An 18,373-nucleotide genomic window follows, 5' to 3' on the forward strand; every position below is an offset into this window, starting at 1 on the left:
CTAAAAAACACAGCAACAGAGCCTAGGGCACTTCCACTTATGGTCCTATAGCTTAGGGAAATTAAAATCAAAAAGACACAGCCACCCCAAAGTTTGGGACGGCTCTGTTTACAAGAACCTCGTTTACGGTACAAGTTCAATATCACAGAAAGCGAAAAATGGATAAAGAAGTTGTGGTACTTACGTACAATGCAATATCACTCAGCAATGAAATCTATGTCATCAGGCCCGTAGCAGCATAATGAGTGGATTCAGCTACGATGATTCTAAGTGAAATAAGTCACACAGAAAAAGAAACATCATAAGATATCACTAATACACGGAATGTAAACTTGGCTACACAGGAACTGAATTACAAAACAGAACAGGGTCTCAAATGTAGAAAACCAACTTATGCTTGCTTAAGGGGAAAGGTGAGTTGGGGTGCTGCATAAAACCAGAGATTGAAATTAGCACAGATACCGTTCCATTAGCCAAATATGTAATAGAGAAGAGCTACTCCTTGCTCAACGAAGTGGACTCAACAACACATATTAAACGCCTAAGAATATACCTGACTAGTAAGAATCTTAAAACCTATGGATTGATATGTCTCCGAAAGGGAATCAAGCGTGTGTACAACGGCATAAAAGCAGCAGTGATAGGATGGGTGAGGTTCAGTGAGCAATTGCAGACCCTTTGAAGCCATATTACATGGTACCCATTCCATGGGTCTCAACTCTCCAGGTTTAAGGGATTCTTCCTTCAGCTACAACATGCATGTGGAACCCAGAGTATGATCCACCGTGTGATCGGGAAACGTGTTCAAATGTGTCTCAGTTTTCGTCCCCTGGTACTCGGGTGCAACATTCCAGACGCTTTACTAACTCTCCCCACTTGGAGAGTCAGTGCCTTTAACCTCCTGTTTGGCCCAATTTGCAATTTCTGCGGAAAATGAACAGGAATAGGGAGAACCAATGAGAGACTAGCTGGAGGCGTCTGGACGGGCAAATTTAACTCTCATTTCCCACCACGAAGAGGAATTAACCAAAGGCTCAACGTGCCGTGCCGGAACCACACTAGGGCCTGAAGCAATCCTGCGGTGTTGCGGCCAGCTCACGAGAAAGCGAGTTTAAGAAAGGAGCTCAGAGGCACTGTAATTCACAAACCTGCAGAGTTATAGGTGACAGCTATCGTCCAAAAATATATTGAAGTAAGGCTGCCAAGAGGACTTGAAAGCGGGGCAGAATTGCAGGAAACCGATTTCAGGAGGTAGACTGGAATTGCATGTAAAGCATAGGAAAAGAGGCAGAACGTCCACAATGATGCACTTGGCCAAAAAGGGCGTATGCGTTTTTTCCTGAATATATTCAGGAAAAAACGCATACGCCCTTTTTGGCCAACCAAGCAAGCTTGCAAAGGAAATCTGCACTACAATGAAGTCTCACTGCCCCCCGGTCAAAAGGGCCATCTGAAAAAAGTGTAAAATCCAGAAAGGCAGGACAGGCCATGGAGAACTGGGAGCCTTGTTATGCTGATGAGTGGGATATAAATTGCCAACAGCGACTCTGGAGAAGTGTATGGTGTTTCCTGAAACATCTAAAAAACAAAGAAACGGAGCCTAAGGCACTTCCACTTATGGTCCTATAGCATAGGGAAATTAAAATCAAAAAGACACAGCCACCTCAAAGTTTGGGACGGCTCTGTTTACAAGAACCTCGTTTACGGTACAAGTTCAATATGGCAAAAAGCGAAAAATGGATAAACAAGTTGTGGTACTTACGTACAATGCAATATCACTCAGAAATGAAATCTATGTCATCAGGCCCATAGCAGCATAATGAGTGGATTCAGGTACGATGATTCTAAGTGAAATAAGTCACACAAAAAAAGAAACATCATAAGATATCACTAATACACGGAATGTAAACTTGGCTACACAGGAACTGAATTACAAAACAGAACAGGGTCTCGAATGTAGAAAACCAACGTATGCTTGCTTAAGGGGAAAGGTGAGTAGGGGTGCTGCATAAAACCAGAGATTGAAATTAGCACAGATACCGTTCCATAAGCCAAATATGTAATAGACAAGAGCTACTCCTTGCTCAACGAAGTGGACTCAACACCCCATATTAAACGCCTAAGAATATACCTGACTAGTAAGAATCTTAAAACCTATGGATTTATATGTCTCCGAAAGAGAATCAAGCGTCTGTACAGCGGCATAAACGCAGCAGTGATAAGATTGGTGAGGTTCGGTGAGCAAATGCAGACGCTTTGAAGTCATATTGCATGGTACCCATTCCATGGGTCTCAACTCTCCAGGTTTAAGGGATTCTTCCTTCAGCTAAAACATGCATGTGGAACCGAGAGTATGATCCACCGTGTGATCGGGAAACGTGTTCAAATGTGTCTCAGTTTTCGTTCCCTGGTACTCGGGTGCAACATTCCAGACGCTTTACTAACTCTCCCCACTTGGAGAGTCAGTGCCTTTAACCTCCTGTTTGGCCCAGTTTGCAATTTCTGCGGAAAATGAATAGGAATAGGGAGAACCAATGAGAGACTAGCTGGAGGTGTCTGGACGGGCAAATTTAACTCTCATTTCCCACCAGGAAGAGGAATTAACCAAAGGCTCAGTGTGCCATGCCGGAACCACACTAGGGCCTGAAGCAATCCTGCGGTGTTGTGGCCAGCTCACAAGAAAGCGAGTTGAAGAAAGGAGCTCAGGGACACTGTCATTCACAAACTTGCAGAGTTATAAATGACAGCTATCGTCTAAAAATATATTGAAGTAAGGCTGCCAAGAGGACTTGAAAGCGGGGCAGAATTGCAGGAAACCGATTTCAGGAGGTAGACTGGAATTGCATGTAAAGCATAGGAAAAGAGGCAGAACGTCCACAATGATGCAGTTGGCCAAAAAGGGCGTATGTGTTTTTTCCTGAATATATTCAGGAAAAAACGCATACGCCCTTTTTGGCCAACCAAGCAAGCTTGCAAAGGAAATCTGCACTACAATGAAGTCTCACTGCCCCCCGGTCAAAAGGGCCATCTGAAAAAAGTGTAAAATCCAGAAAGGCAGGACAGGCCATGGAGAACTGGGAGCCTTGTTATGCTTATGGGTGGGATGTAAATTGCCAACAGCCACTCTGGACAAGTGTGTGGTGTTTCCTGAAACATCCAAGAAACAAACCAACAGAGCCTAGGGCACTTCCACTTATGGTCCTATAGCTTAGGGAAATTAAAATCAAAAAGACACAGCCACCCCAAAGTTTGGGACGGCTCTGTTTACAAGAACCTTGTTTACGGTACAAGTTCAATATCACAGAAAGTGAAAAATGGATAAAGAAGTTGTGGTACTTACGTACGATGCAATATCACTCAGCAATGAAATCTATGTCATCAGGCCCGTAGCAGCATAATGAGTGGATTCAGATACGATGATTCTAAGTGAAATAAGTCACACAGAAAAAGAAACATCATACTATATCACTAGTACACGGAATGTAAACTTGGCTACACAGGAACTGAATTACAAAACAGACCAGGGTCTCAAATGTAGAAAACCAACTTATGCTTGCTTAAGGGGAAAGGTGAGTTGGGGTGCTGCATAAAACCAGAGATTGAAATTAGCACAGATACCATTCCATAAGCCAAATATGTAATAGACAAGAGCTACTCCTTGCTCAACGAAATGGACACTACACCCCATATTAAACGCCTAAGAATATACCTGACTAGTAAGAATCTTAAAACCTATGGATTTATATGTCTCCAAAAGAGAATCAAGCGTGTGTACAGCAGCATATATGCAGCAGTGATAGGATTGGTGAGGTTCGGTGAGCGAATGCAGACCCTTTGAAATCATATTGCGGGGTACCCATTCCATGGGTCTCCACTCTCCAATTTTAAGGGACACTTCCTTCAGCTAAAACATGCATGCGGAACCCAGAGTATGATCCACCGTGTGATCGGGAAACGTGTTCAAATGTGTCTCACTTTTCGTCCCCTGGTACTCGGGTGCAACATTCTAGACGCTTTACTAACACTCTCCCCACTTGGAGTCAGTGCCTTTAACCTCCTGTTTGGCCCAGTTTGCAATTTCTGCGGAAAATGAACAGAAATATGGAGAACAAATGAGAGACTAGCTGGAGGTGTCTGGACGGGCAAATTTAACTCTCATTTCCCACCAGGAAGAGGAATTAACCAAGGCTCAGCGTGCCATGCCGGAACCACACTAGGGCCTGAAGCAATCCTGCCGTGTTGCGGCCAGCTCACAAGAAAGCGAGTTGAAAAAAGGAGCTCAGGGGCACTGTCATTCACAAACCTGCAGAGTTATAAATGACAGCTATCATCGAAAAATATATTGAAGTAAGGCTGCCAAGAGGACATGAAAGTGGGCAGAATTGCAGGAAACCGATTTCAGGAGGTAGACTGGAATTGCATGTAAAGCATAGGAAAAGAGGCAGAACGTCCACAATGATGCACTTGGCCAAAAAGGGCGTATGCGTTTTTTCCTGAATATTCAGGAAAAAATGCATACGCCTTTTTGGCCAACCAAGCAAGCTTGCAAAGGAAATCTGCACTACAATGAAGTCTCACTGCCCCCCAGTCAAAAGGGCCATCTGACAAAAGTCTAAAATCCAGAAAGGCAGGACAGGCCATGGAGAACTGGGAGCCTTGTTATGCTGATGGGTGGGATGTAAATTGCCAACAGCCACTCTGGAGAAGTGTATGGTGTTTCCTGAAACATCTAAAAAACAAAGCAACAGAGCCTAGGGCACTTCCACTTATGGTCCTATAGCTTAGGGAAATTAAAATCAAAAAGATACAGCCACCCCAAAGTTTGGGACAGCTCTGTTTACAAGAACCTTGTTTACCGTACAAGTTCAATATCACAGAAAGCGAAAAATGGATAACGAAGTTGTGGTACTTACGTATAATGCAGTAACACTCAGCAATGAAATCTATGTCATCAGACCCGTAGCAGCATAATGAGTGGATTCAGGTATGATGATTCTAAGTGAAATAAATCACACAGAAAAAGAAACATCATAAGATATCACTACTACACGGAATGTAAACTTGGCTACACAGGATCTGAATTACAAAACAGAACAGGGTCCCAAATGTAGAACACCAACTTATGCTTGCTTAAGGGGAAAGGTGAGTTGGGGTGCTGCATAAAACCAGAGATTGAAATTAGCACAGATACCATTCCATAAGCCAAATATGTAATAGACAAGAGCTACTCCTTGCTCAACGAAATGGACACTACACCCCATATTAAACGCCTAAGAATATACCTGACTAGTAAGAATCTTAAAACCTATGGATTTATATGTCTCCAAAAGAGAATCAAGCGTGTGTACAGCAGCATATATGCAGCAGTGATAGGATTGGTGAGGTTCGGTGAGCGAATGCAGACCCTTTGAAATCATATTGCGGGGTACCCATTCCATGGGTCTCCACTCTCCAATTTTAAGGGACACTTCCTTCAGCTAAAACATGCATGTGGAACCCAGAGTATGATCCACCGTGTGATCGGGAAACGTGTTCAAATGTGTCTCACTTTTCGTCCCCTGGTACTCAGGTGCAACATTCTAGACGCTTTACTAACACTCTCCCCACTTGGAGAGTCAGTGCCTTTAACCTCCTGTTTGGCCCAGTTTGCAATTTCTGCGGAAAATGAACAGAAATATGGAGAACAAATGAGAGACTAGCTGGAGGTGTCTGGACGGGCAAATTTAACTCTCATTTCCCACCAGGAAGAGGAATTAACCAAGGCTCAGCGTGCCATGCCGGAACCACACTAGGGCCTGAAGCAATCCTGCGGTGTTGCGGCCAGCTCACAAGAAAGCGAGTTGAAAAAAGGAGCTCAGGGGCACTGTCATTCACAAACCTGCAGAGTTATAAATGACAGCTATCGTCCCAAAATATGTTGAAGTAAGGCTGCCAAGAGGATTGGAATGCGGGGCAGAATTGCAGGAAACCGATTTCAGGAGGTAGAATGGAATTGCATGTAAAGCATAGGAAAAGAGGCAGAACGTCCACAATGATGCACTTGGCCAAAAAGGGCATATGCGTTTTTTCCTGAATATATTCAGGAAAAAACGCAAACACCCTTTTTGGCCAACCAAGCAAGCTTGCAAAGGAAATCTGCACTACAATGAAGTCTCACTGCCCGCCGGTCAAAAGGGCCATATGACAAAAGTGTAAAATCCAGAAAGGCAGGAGAGGCCATGGAGAACTGGGAGCCCTGTTATGTTGATGGGTGGGACGTAAATTGCCAACAGCCACTCTGGAGAAGTGTATGGTGTTTCCTGAAACATCCAAAAAACAAAGCAACAGAGCCTAGGGCACTTCCACTTATGGTCCTATAGCTTAGGGAAATTAAAATCAAAAAGACACAGCCACCCCAAAGTTTGGGACGGCTCTGTTTACAAGAACCTTGTTTACGGTACAAGTTCAATATCACAGAAAGCGAAAAATGGATAACGAAGTTGTGGTACTTACGTACAATGCAATATCACTCAGCAATGAAATCTATGTCATCAGGCCCGTAGCAGCATAATGAGTGGATTCAGATACGATGATTCTAAGTGAAATAAGTCACACAGAAAAAGAAACATCATAAGATATCACTAATACATGGAATGTAAACTTGGCTACACAGGAACTGAATTACAAAACAGAACAGGGTCTCAAATGTAGAACACCAACTTATGCTTGCTTAAGGTAAAGGTGAGTTGGGCTGCTGCATAAAACCAGAGATTGAAATTAGCACAGATACCGTTCCATAAGCCAAATATGTAATAGACAAGAGCTACTCCTTGCTCAACGGAGTGGACTGAACACCCCATATTAAACGCCTAAGAATATACCTGACTGGTAAGAATCTTAAAACCTATGGATTTATATGTCTCCGAAAGAGAATCAAGCGTGTGTACAGCGGCATATGCGCAGCAGTGATAGGATTGGTGAGGATCGGTGAGCAAATGCAGACCCTTTGAAGTCATATTGCATGGTACCCATTCCATGGGTCTCAACTCTCCAGGTTTAAGGGATTCTTCTTTCAGCTAAAACATGCATGTGGAACCCAGAGTATGATGCACCATGTGATCGGGAAACGTGTTCAAATGTGTCTCAGTTTTCGTCCCCTGGTGTTCGGGTGCAACATTCCAGACGCTTTACTAACACTCTCCCCACTTAGAGAGTCAGTGCCTTTAACCTCCTGTTTGGCCCAGTTTGCAATTTCTGCGTAAGATGAACAGGAATAGGAAGAACCAATGAGAGACTAGCTGGAGGTGTCTGGACGGGCAAATTTAACTCTCATTTCCTACCAGGAAGAGGAATTAATCAAAGAATCAGCGTGCCATGCTGGAACCACACTAGGGCCTGAAGCAATCCTGCGGTGTTGCGGCTAGCTCACAAGAAAGCGAGTTGAAGAAAGGAGCTCAGGGGCACTGTAATTCACAAACCTGCAGAGATATAAATGCCAGCTATCATCCAAAAACATATTGAAGTAAGGCTGCCAAGTGGACTTGAAAGCGGGGCAGAATTGCAGGAAACCGATTTCAGGAGGTAGACTGGAATTGAATGTAAAGCATAGGAAAAGAGGCAGAACGTCCACAATGATGCACTTGGCCAAAAAGGGCGTATGCGTTTTTTCCTGAATATATTCAGGAAAAAACGCATACGCCCTTTTTGGTCAACCAAGCAAGCTTGCAAAGGAAATCTGCACTAAAATGAAGTCTCACTGCCCCCGGTCAAAAGGGCCATCTGAAAAAAGTGTAAAATCCAGAAAGGCAGCCCAGGCCATGGAGAACTGGGAGCCTTCTTATGCTGATGGGCAGGATGTAAATTGCCAACAACCACTCTGGAGAAGTGTATGGTGTTTCCTGAAACATCTAAAAAACAAAGCAACAGAGCCTAGGGCAATTCCACTTATGATCCTATAGCTTAGGGAAATTAAAATCAAAAAGACACAGCCACCCCAAAGTTTGGAATGGCTCTCTTTACAAGAACCTCGTTTATGGTACAAGTTTAATATCACAGAAAGCAAAAAATGGATAAAGAAGTTGTGGTACTTACGTACAATGCAATACCACTCAGCAATGAAATCTATGTCATCAGGCCCATAGCAGCATAATGAGTGGATTCAGGTACGATGATTCTAAGTGTAATAAGTCACAGAGAAAAAGAAACATCATAAGATATCACTACTAAACGGAATGTAAACTTGGCTACACAGGAACTGAATTACAAAACAGAACAGGGTCTCAAATGTAGAACACCAACTTATGCTTGCTTAAGGGGAAAGGTGAGTTGGGGTGCTGCATAAAACCAGAGATTGAAATTAGCACAGATACCATTCCATAAGCCAAATATGTAATAGACAACAGCTACTCCTTGCTCAACGAAGTGGACTCAACACCCCATATTAAACGCCTAAGAATATACCTGACTTGTAAGAATCTTAATACTTATGGATTTATATGTCTCCGAAAGAGAATCAAGCGTGTGTACAGCAGCATAAACGCAGCAGTGATAGGATTGGTGAGGTTCAGTGAGCAAATGCAGACCCTTTGAAGTCATATTGCATGGTACCCATTCCATGGGTCTCAACTCTCCAGGTTTAAGGGATTCTTCCTTCAGCTAAAACATGCATGTGGAACCCAGAGTATGATCCACCGTGTGATCGGGAAACGTGTTCAAATGTGTCTCAGTTTTCAACCCTGGTACACGGGTACAACATTCCAGACGCTTCACTAACACTCTCCCCACTTGGAGAGTCAGTGCCTTTAACCTCCTGTTTGGCCCAGTTTGCAATTTCTGCGGAAAATAAACAGGAATAGGGAGAACCAATGAGAGACTAGCTGGAGGTGTCTGGACGGGCAAATTTAACTCTCATTTCCCACCAGGAAGAGGAATTAACCAAAGGCTCAGCGTGCCATGCCGGAACAACACTAGGGCCTGAAGCAATCCTGCGGTGTTGCAGCCAGCTCACAAGAAAGCGAGTTGAAGAAAGGAGCTCAGGGGCACTGTAATTCACAAACCTGCAGAGTTATAAATGACAGCTATCGTCCAAAAATATATTGAAGTAAGGCTGCCAAGAGGACTTGAAAGCGGTGCAGAATTGCAGGAAACCGATTTCAGGAGGTAGACTGGATTTGCATGTAAAGCATAGGAAAAGAGGCAGAACGTCCACAATGATGCACTTGGCCAAAAAGTGCGTATGCGTTTTTTCCTGAATATATTCAGGAAAAAACGCATACGCCCTTTTTGGCCAACCAAGCAAGCTTGCAAAAGAAATCTGCACTACAATGAAGTCTCACTGCCCCCCAGTCAAAAGAGCCATCTGAAAAACGTGTAAAATCCAGAAAGGCAGGAAAGGAGATGGAGAACTGGGAGCCTTGTTATGCTGATGGGCGGGATGTAAATTGCCAACAGCCACTCTGGACAAGTGTGTGGTGTTTCCTGAAACATCCAAGAAACAAAGCAAAAGAACCTAGGGCACTTCCAATTATGGCCTATACCTTAGGGAAATTAAAATCAAAAAGACACAGCCACACCAAAGTTTGGGACGGCTCTGTTTACAAGAACCTCGTTTACGGTACAAGTTCAATATTGCAGAAAGCGAAAAATGGATAAAGAAGTTGTGGTACTTACATACAATGCAATATCACTCAGCAAAGAAATCTATGTCATCAGGCCCGTAGCAGCATAATGAGTGGATTCAGGTTCGATGATTCTAAGCAAAATAAATCACACAGAAAAAGAAACATCATACTATATCACTAGTACACGGAATGTAAACTTGGCTACACAGGAACTGAATTACAAAACAGACCAGCGTCTCAAATGTAGAAAACCAACTTATGCTTGCTTAAGGGGAAAGGTGAGTTGGGGTGCTGCATAAAACCAGAGATTGAAATTAGCACAGATACCATTCCATAAGCCAAATATGTAATAGACAAGAGCTACTCCTTGCTCAACGATATGGACACTACACCCCATATTAAACGCCTAAGAATATACCTGACTAGTAAGAATCTTAAAACCTATGGATTTATATGTCTCCAAAAGAGAATCAAGCGTGTGTACAGCAGCATAAACGCAGCAGTGATAGGATTGGTGAGGTTCGGTGAGCGAATGCAGACCCTTTGAAATCATATTGCGGGGTACCCATTCCATGGGTCTCCACTCTCCAATTTTAAGGGACACTTCCTTCAGCTAAAACATGCATGTGGAACCCATAGTATGATCCACCGTGTGATCGGGAAACGTGTTCAAATGTGTCTCACTTTTCGTCCCCTGGTACTCGGGTGCAACATTCCAGACGCTTTACTAACACTCTCCCCACTTGGAGAGTCAGTGCCTTTAACCTCCTGTTTGGCCCAGTTTGCAATTTCTGCGGAAAATGAACAGAAATATGGAGAACCATTGAGAGACTAGCTGGAGGTGTCTGGACGGGCAAATTTAACTCTCATTTCCCACCAGGAAGAGGAATTAACCAAGGCTCAGCGTGCCATGCCGGAACCACACTAGGGCCTGAAGCAATCCTGCCGTGTTGCGGCCAGCTCACAAGAAAGCGAGTTGAAGAAAGGAGCTCAGGGGCACTGTAATTCACAAACCTGCAGAGTTATAAATGACAGCTATCATCGAAAAATATATTGAAGTAAGGCTGCCAAGAGGACTTGAAAGTGGGCAGAATTGCAGGAAACCGATTTCAGGAGGTAGACTGGAATTGCATGTAAAGCATAGGAAAAGAGGCAGAACGTCCACAATGATGCACTTGGCCAAAAAGGGCATATGCGTTTTTTCCTGAATATTCAGGAAAAAATGCATACGCCTTTTTGGCCAACCAAGCAAGCTTGCAAAGGAAATCTGCACTACAATGAAGTCTCACTGCCCCCCAGTCAAAAGGGCCATCAGAGAAAAGTCTAAAATCCAGAAATGCAGGACCGGCCATGGAGAACTGGGAGCCTTGTTATGCTGATGGGCGGGATGTAAATTGCCAACAGCCACTCTGGAGAAGTGTATGGTGTTTCCTGAAACATCTAAAAAACAAAGCAACAGAGCCTAGGGCACTTCCACTTATGGTCCTATAGCTTAGGGAAATTAAAATAAAAAAGACACAGCCACCCCAAAGTTTGGGACAGCTCTGTTTACAAGAACCTTGTTTACAGTACAAGTTCAATATCACAGAAAGCGAAAAATGCATAACGAAGTTGTGGTACTTACGTATAATGCAGTATCACTCAGCAATGAAATCTATGTCATCAGACCCATAGCAGCATAATGAGTGGATTCAGGTATGATGATTCTAAGTGAAATAAATCACACAGAAAAAGAAACATCATAAGATATCACTACTACACGGAATGTAAACTTGGCTACACAGGATCTGAATTACAAAACAGAACAGGGTCCCAAATGTAGAACACCAACTTATGCTTGCTTAAGGGGAAAGGTGAGTTGGGGTGCTGCATAAAACCAGAGATTGAAATTAGCACAGATACCGTTCCATAAGCCAATTATGTAATAGACAAGAGCTACTCCTTGCTCAAGAAGTGGACTCAACACCCCATATTAAACGCCTAAGAATATACATGACTAGTAAGAATCTTAAATCCTATGGATTTATATGTCTCCGAAAGAGAATCAAGCATGTGCACAGTGGCATAAACGCAGCAGTGATAGGATTGGTGAGGATTGGTGAGCAAATGCATACCCTTTGAAGTCATATTGCATGGTACCTATTCTATGTGTCTCAAATCTACAGGTTTAAGGGATTCTTCCTTCAGCTAAAACGTGCATGTGGAACCCAGAGTATGATCCACCATGTGATCGGGAAACGTGTTCAAATGTGTCTCAGTTTTCGTCCCCTGGTACTCGGGTGCAATATTCCAGAAGCTTTACTAACACTCTCCGCAGTTGGAGAGACAGTGCCTTTAACGTCCTGTTTGGCCCAATTTGCAATTCCTGTGGAAAACAACAGGAATAGGGAGAACCAATCAGAGACTAGCTGGAGTTTTCTGGACTGGCAAATTTAACTCTCATTTCCCACCAGGAAGAGGAATTAACCAAAGGCTCAACGTGGCATGCCGGAATGACACTAGGGCCTGAAGCAATCCTGCGGTGTCGCGACCCGCTCACAAGAAAGCGAGTTGAAGAAAGGAGCTCAGGGGCACTGTAATTCACAAACCTGCAGAGTTATAAATGACAGCTGTCGTCCAAAAATATGTTGAAGTAAGTCTGCCAAGAGGACTTGAAAGCGGGGCAGAATTGCAGGAATCCGATTTCAGGAGGTAGACTGGAATTGCATGTAAAGCATAGGAAAAGAGGCAGAACGTCCACAATGATGCACTTGGCCAAAAAGGGCGTATGAGTTTTAATCTGAATATATTCAGGAAAAAACGCCTACGCCCTTTTTGGCCAACCAAGCAAGCTTGCAAATGAAATCTGCACTACAATGAAGTCTCACTGCCCCCCGGTCAAAAGGGCCATCTGAAAAAAGTGTAAAATCCAGAAAGGCAGGACAGGCCATGGAGAACTGGGAGCCTTGTTATGCTTATGGGTGGGATGTAAATTGCCAACAGCCACTCTGGACAAGTGTGTGGTGTTTCCTGAAACATCCAAGAAACAAACCAACAGAGCCTAGGGCACTTCCACTTATGGTCCTATAGCTTAGGGAAATTAAAATCAAAAAGACACAGCCACCCCAAAGTTTGGGACGGCTCTGTTTACAAGAACCTTGTTTACGGTACAAGTTCAATATCACAGAAAGTGAAAAATGGATAAAGAAGTTGTGGTACTTACGTACGATGCAATATCACTCAGCAATGAAATCTATGTCATCAGGCCCGTAGCAGCATAATGAGTGGATTCAGATACGATGATTCTAAGTGAAATAAGTCACACAGAAAAAGAAACATCATACTATATCACTAGTACACGGAATGTAAACTTGGCTACACAGGAACTGAATTACAAAACAGACCAGGGTCTCAAATGTAGAAAACCAACTTATGCTTGCTTAAGGGGAAAGGTGAGTTGGGGTGCTGCATAAAACCAGAGATTGAAATTAGCACAGATACCATTCCATAAGCCAAATATGTAATAGACAAGAGCTACTCCTTGCTCAACGAAATGGACACTACACCCCATATTAAACGCCTAAGAATATACCTGACTAGTAAGAATCTTAAAACCTATGGATTTATATGTCTCCAAAAGAGAATCAAGCGTGTGTACAGCAGCATATATGCAGCAGTGATAGGATTGGTGAGGTTCGGTGAGCGAATGCAGACCCTTTGAAATCATATTGCGGGGTACCCATTCCATGGGTCTCCACTCTCCAATTTTAAGGGACACTTCCTTCAGCTAAAACATGCATGCGGAACCCAGAGTATGATCCACCGTGTGATCGGGAAACGTGTTCAAATGTGTCTCACTTTTCGTCCCCTGGTACTCGGGTGCAACATTCTAGACGCTTTACTAACACTCTCCCCACTTGGAGTCAGTGCCTTTAACCTCCTGTTTGGCCCAGTTTGCAATTTCTGCGGAAAATGAACAGAAATATGGAGAACAAATGAGAGACTAGCTGGAGGTGTCTGGACGGGCAAATTTAACTCTCATTTCCCACCAGGAAGAGGAATTAACCAAGGCTCAGCGTGCCATGCCGGAACCACACTAGGGCCTGAAGCAATCCTGCCGTGTTGCGGCCAGCTCACAAGAAAGCGAGTTGAAAAAAGGAGCTCAGGGGCACTGTCATTCACAAACCTGCAGAGTTATAAATGACAGCTATCATCGAAAAATATATTGAAGTAAGGCTGCCAAGAGGACATGAAAGTGGGCAGAATTGCAGGAAACCGATTTCAGGAGGTAGACTGGAATTGCATGTAAAGCATAGGAAAAGAGGCAGAACGTCCACAATGATGCACTTGGCCAAAAAGGGCGTATGCGTTTTTTCCTGAATATTCAGGAAAAAATGCATACGCCTTTTTGGCCAACCAAGCAAGCTTGCAAAGGAAATCTGCACTACAATGAAGTCTCACTGCCCCCCAGTCAAAAGGGCCATCTGACAAAAGTCTAAAATCCAGAAAGGCAGGACAGGCCATGGAGAACTGGGAGCCTTGTTATGCTGATGGGTGGGATGTAAATTGCCAACAGCCACTCTGGAGAAGTGTATGGTGTTTCCTGAAACATCTAAAAAACAAAGCAACAGAGCCTAGGGCACTTCCACTTATGGTCCTATAGCTTAGGGAAATTAAAATCAAAAAGACACAGCCACCCCAAAGTTTGGGACAGCTCTGTTTACAAGAACCTTGTTTACAGTACAAGTTCAATATCACAGAAAGCGAAAAATGCATAACGAAGTTGTGGTACTTACGTATAATGCAGTATCACTCAGCAATGAAATCTATGTCATCAGACCCATAGCAGCATAATGAGTGGATTCAGGTATGATGATTCTAAGTGAAATAAATCACACAGAAAAAGAAACATCATAAGATATCACTACTACACGGAATGTAAACTTGGCTACACAGGATCTGAATTACAAAACAGAACAGGGTCCCAAATGTAGAACACCAACTTATGCTTGCTTAAGGGGAAAGGTGAGTTGGGGTGCTGCATAAAACCAGAGATTGAAATTAGCACAGATACCGTTCCATAAGCCAATTATGTAATAGACAAGAGCTACTCCTTGCTCAAGAAGTGGACTCAACACCCCATATTAAACGCCTAAGAATATACATGACTAGTAAGAATCTTAAATCCTATGGATTTATATGTCTCCGAAAGAGAATCAAGCATGTGCACAGTGGCATAAACGCAGCAGTGATAGGATTGGTGAGGATTGGTGAGCAAATGCAGACCCTTTGAAGTCATATTGCATGGTACCTATTCTATGTGTCTCAAATCTACAGGTTTAAGGGATTCTTCCTTCAGCTAAAACGTGCATGTGGAACCCAGAGTATGATCCACCATGTGATCGGGAAACGTGTTCAAATGTGTCTCAGTTTTCGTCCCCTGGTACTCGGGTGCAATATTCCAGAAGCTTTACTAACACTCTCCGCAGTTGGAGAGACAGTGCCTTTAACGTCCTGTTTGGCCCAATTTGCAATTCCTGCGGAAAACAACAGGAATAGGGAGAACCAATCAGAGACTAGCTGGAGTTTTCTGGACTGGCAAATTTAACTCTCATTTCCCACCAGGAAGAGGAATTAACCAAAGGCTCAACGTGGCATGCCGGAATGACACTAGGGCCTGAAGCAATCCTGCGGTGTCGCGACCCGCTCACAAGAAAGCGAGTTGAAGAAAGGAGCTCAGGGGCACTGTAATTCACAAACCTGCAGAGTTATAAATGACAGCTGTCGTCCAAAAATATGTTGAAGTAAGTCTGCCAAGAGGACTTGAAAGCGGGGCAGAATTGCAGGAATCCGATTTCAGGAGGTAGACTGGAATTGCATGTAAAGCATAGGAAAAGAGGCAGAACGTCCACAATGATGCACTTGGCCAAAAAGGGCGTATGAGTTTTAATCTGAATATATTCAGGAAAAAACGCATACGCCCTTTTTGGCCAACCAAGCAAGCTTGCAAATGAAATCTGCACTACAATGAAGTCTCACTGCCCCCCGGTCAAAAGGGCCATCTGAAAAAAGTGTAAAATCCAGAAAGGCAGGACAGGCCATGGAGAACTGGGAGCCTTGTTATGCTTATGGGTGGGATGTAAATTGCCAACAGCCACTCTGGACAAGTGTGTGGTGTTTCCTGAAACATCCAAGAAACAAACCAACAGAGCCTAGGGCACTTCCACTTATGGTCCTATAGCTTAGGGAAATTAAAATCAAAAAGACACAGCCACCCCAAAGTTTGGGACGGCTCTGTTTACAAGAACCTTGTTTACGGTACAAGTTCAATATCACAGAAAGTGAAAAATGGATAAAGAAGTTGTGGTACTTACGTACGATGCAATATCACTCAGCAATGAAATCTATGTCATCAGGCCCGTAGCAGCATAATGAGTGGATTCAGATACGATGATTCTAAGTGAAATAAGTCACACAGAAAAAGAAACATCATACTATATCACTAGTACACGGAATGTAAACTTGGCTACACAGGAACTGAATTACAAAACAGACCAGGGTCTCAAATGTAGAAAACCAACTTATGCTTGCTTAAGGGGAAAGGTGAGTTGGGGTGCTGCATAAAACCAGAGATTGAAATTAGCACAGATACCATTCCATAAGCCAAATATGTAATAGACAAGAGCTACTCCTTGCTCAACGAAATGGACACTACACCCCATATTAAACGCCTAAGAATATACCTGACTAGTAAGAATCTTAAAACCTATGGATTTATATGTCTCCAAAAGAGAATCAAGCGTGTGTACAGCAGCATATATGCAGCAGTGATAGGATTGGTGAGGTTCGGTGAGCGAATGCAGACCCTTTGAAATCATATTGCGGGGTACCCATTCCATGGGTCTCCACTCTCCAATTTTAAGGGACACTTCCTTCAGCTAAAACATGCATGCGGAACCCAGAGTATGATCCACCGTGTGATCGGGAAACGTGTTCAAATGTGTCTCACTTTTCGTCCCCTGGTACTCGGGTGCAACATTCTAGACGCTTTACTAACACTCTCCCCACTTGGAGTCAGTGCCTTTAACCTCCTGTTTGGCCCAGTTTGCAATTTCTGCGGAAAATGAACAGAAATATGGAGAACAAATGAGAGACTAGCTGGAGGTGTCTGGACGGGCAAATTTAACTCTCATTTCCCACCAGGAAGAGGAATTAACCAAGGCTCAGCGTGCCATGCCGGAACCACACTAGGGCCTGAAGCAATCCTGCCGTGTTGCGGCCAGCTCACAAGAAAGCGAGTTGAAAAAAGGAGCTCAGGGGCACTGTCATTCACAAACCTGCAGAGTTATAAATGACAGCTATCATCGAAAAATATATTGAAGTAAGGCTGCCAAGAGGACATGAAAGTGGGCAGAATTGCAGGAAACCGATTTCAGGAGGTAGACTGGAATTGCATGTAAAGCATAGGAAAAGAGGCAGAACGTCCACAATGATGCACTTGGCCAAAAAGGGCGTATGCGTTTTTTCCTGAATATTCAGGAAAAAATGCATACGCCTTTTTGGCCAACCAAGCAAGCTTGCAAAGGAAATCTGCACTACAATGAAGTCTCACTGCCCCCCAGTCAAAAGGGCCATCTGACAAAAGTCTAAAATCCAGAAAGGCAGGACAGGCCATGGAGAACTGGGAGCCTTGTTATGCTGATGGGTGGGATGTAAATTGCCAACAGCCACTCTGGAGAAGTGTATGGTGTTTCCTGAAACATCTAAAAAACAAAGCAACAGAGCCTAGGGCACTTCCACTTATGGTCCTATAGCTTAGGGAAATTAAAATCAAAAAGATACAGCCACCCCAAAGTTTGGGACAGCTCTGTTTACAAGAACCTTGTTTACCGTACAAGTTCAATATCACAGAAAGCGAAAAATGGATAACGAAGTTGTGGTACTTACGTATAATGCAGTAACACTCAGCAATGAAATCTATGTCATCAGACCCGTAGCAGCATAATGAGTGGATTCAGGTATGATGATTCTAAGTGAAATAAATCACACAGAAAAAGAAACATCATAAGATATCACTACTACACGGAATGTAAACTTGGCTACACAGGATCTGAATTACAAAACAGAACAGGGTCCCAAATGTAGAACACCAACTTATGCTTGCTTAAGGGGAAAGGTGAGTTGGGGTGCTGCATAAAACCAGAGATTGAAATTAGCACAGATACCATTCCATAAGCCAAATATGTAATAGACAAGAGCTACTCCTTGCTCAACGAAATGGACACTACACCCCATATTAAACGCCTAAGAATATACCTGACTAGTAAGAATCTTAAAACCTATGGATTTATATGTCTCCAAAAGAGAATCAAGCGTGTGTACAGCAGCATATATGCAGCAGTGATAGGATTGGTGAGGTTCGGTGAGCGAATGCAGACCCTTTGAAATCATATTGCGGGGTACCCATTCCATGGGTCTCCACTCTCCAATTTTAAGGGACACTTCCTTCAGCTAAAACATGCATGTGGAACCCAGAGTATGATCCACCGTGTGATCGGGAAATGTGTTCAAATGTGTCTCACTTTTCGTCCCCTGGTACTCAGGTGCAACATTCTAGACGCTTTACTAACACTCTCCCCACTTGGAGAGTCAGTGCCTTTAACCTCCTGTTTGGCCCAGTTTGCAATTTCTGCGGAAAATGAACAGGAATAGGAAGAACCAATGAGAGACTAGCTGGAGGTGTCTGGACGGGCAAATTTAACTCTCATTTCCTACCAGGAAGAGGAATTAATCAA

At 43.5% G+C, this 18,373-nt stretch overlaps 2 long non-coding RNA genes across 4 annotated transcripts in view; both read right to left on the reverse strand.

Moving 5' to 3' along the window:
• Positions 1-17,602, reverse strand: part of LOC125964186 (uncharacterized) — a 546,888-nt gene extending 529,286 nt beyond the window's left edge. The window contains exon 1 of one of the 2 annotated variants that reach the window (XR_007476913.1): positions 17,526-17,602. This is a non-coding gene — a long non-coding RNA (uncharacterized LOC125964186). Of the gene's footprint in view, positions 1-4,913; positions 4,991-17,525 lie in introns of those variants that run through there. The other variant, XR_007476912.1, reaches the window with a different exon arrangement.
• The window catches only part of LOC125964187 (uncharacterized), a 1,110,464-nt gene that overhangs the window by 538,563 nt on the left and 553,528 nt on the right, over positions 1-18,373 (reverse strand). The gene's annotated exons all lie outside the window — the stretch shown is intronic.

The sequence above is a fragment of the Orcinus orca genome, chromosome 4 (assembly GCF_937001465.1).
Source record: "Orcinus orca chromosome 4, mOrcOrc1.1, whole genome shotgun sequence".
Taxonomy (NCBI): domain Eukaryota; kingdom Metazoa; phylum Chordata; class Mammalia; order Artiodactyla; family Delphinidae; genus Orcinus; species Orcinus orca.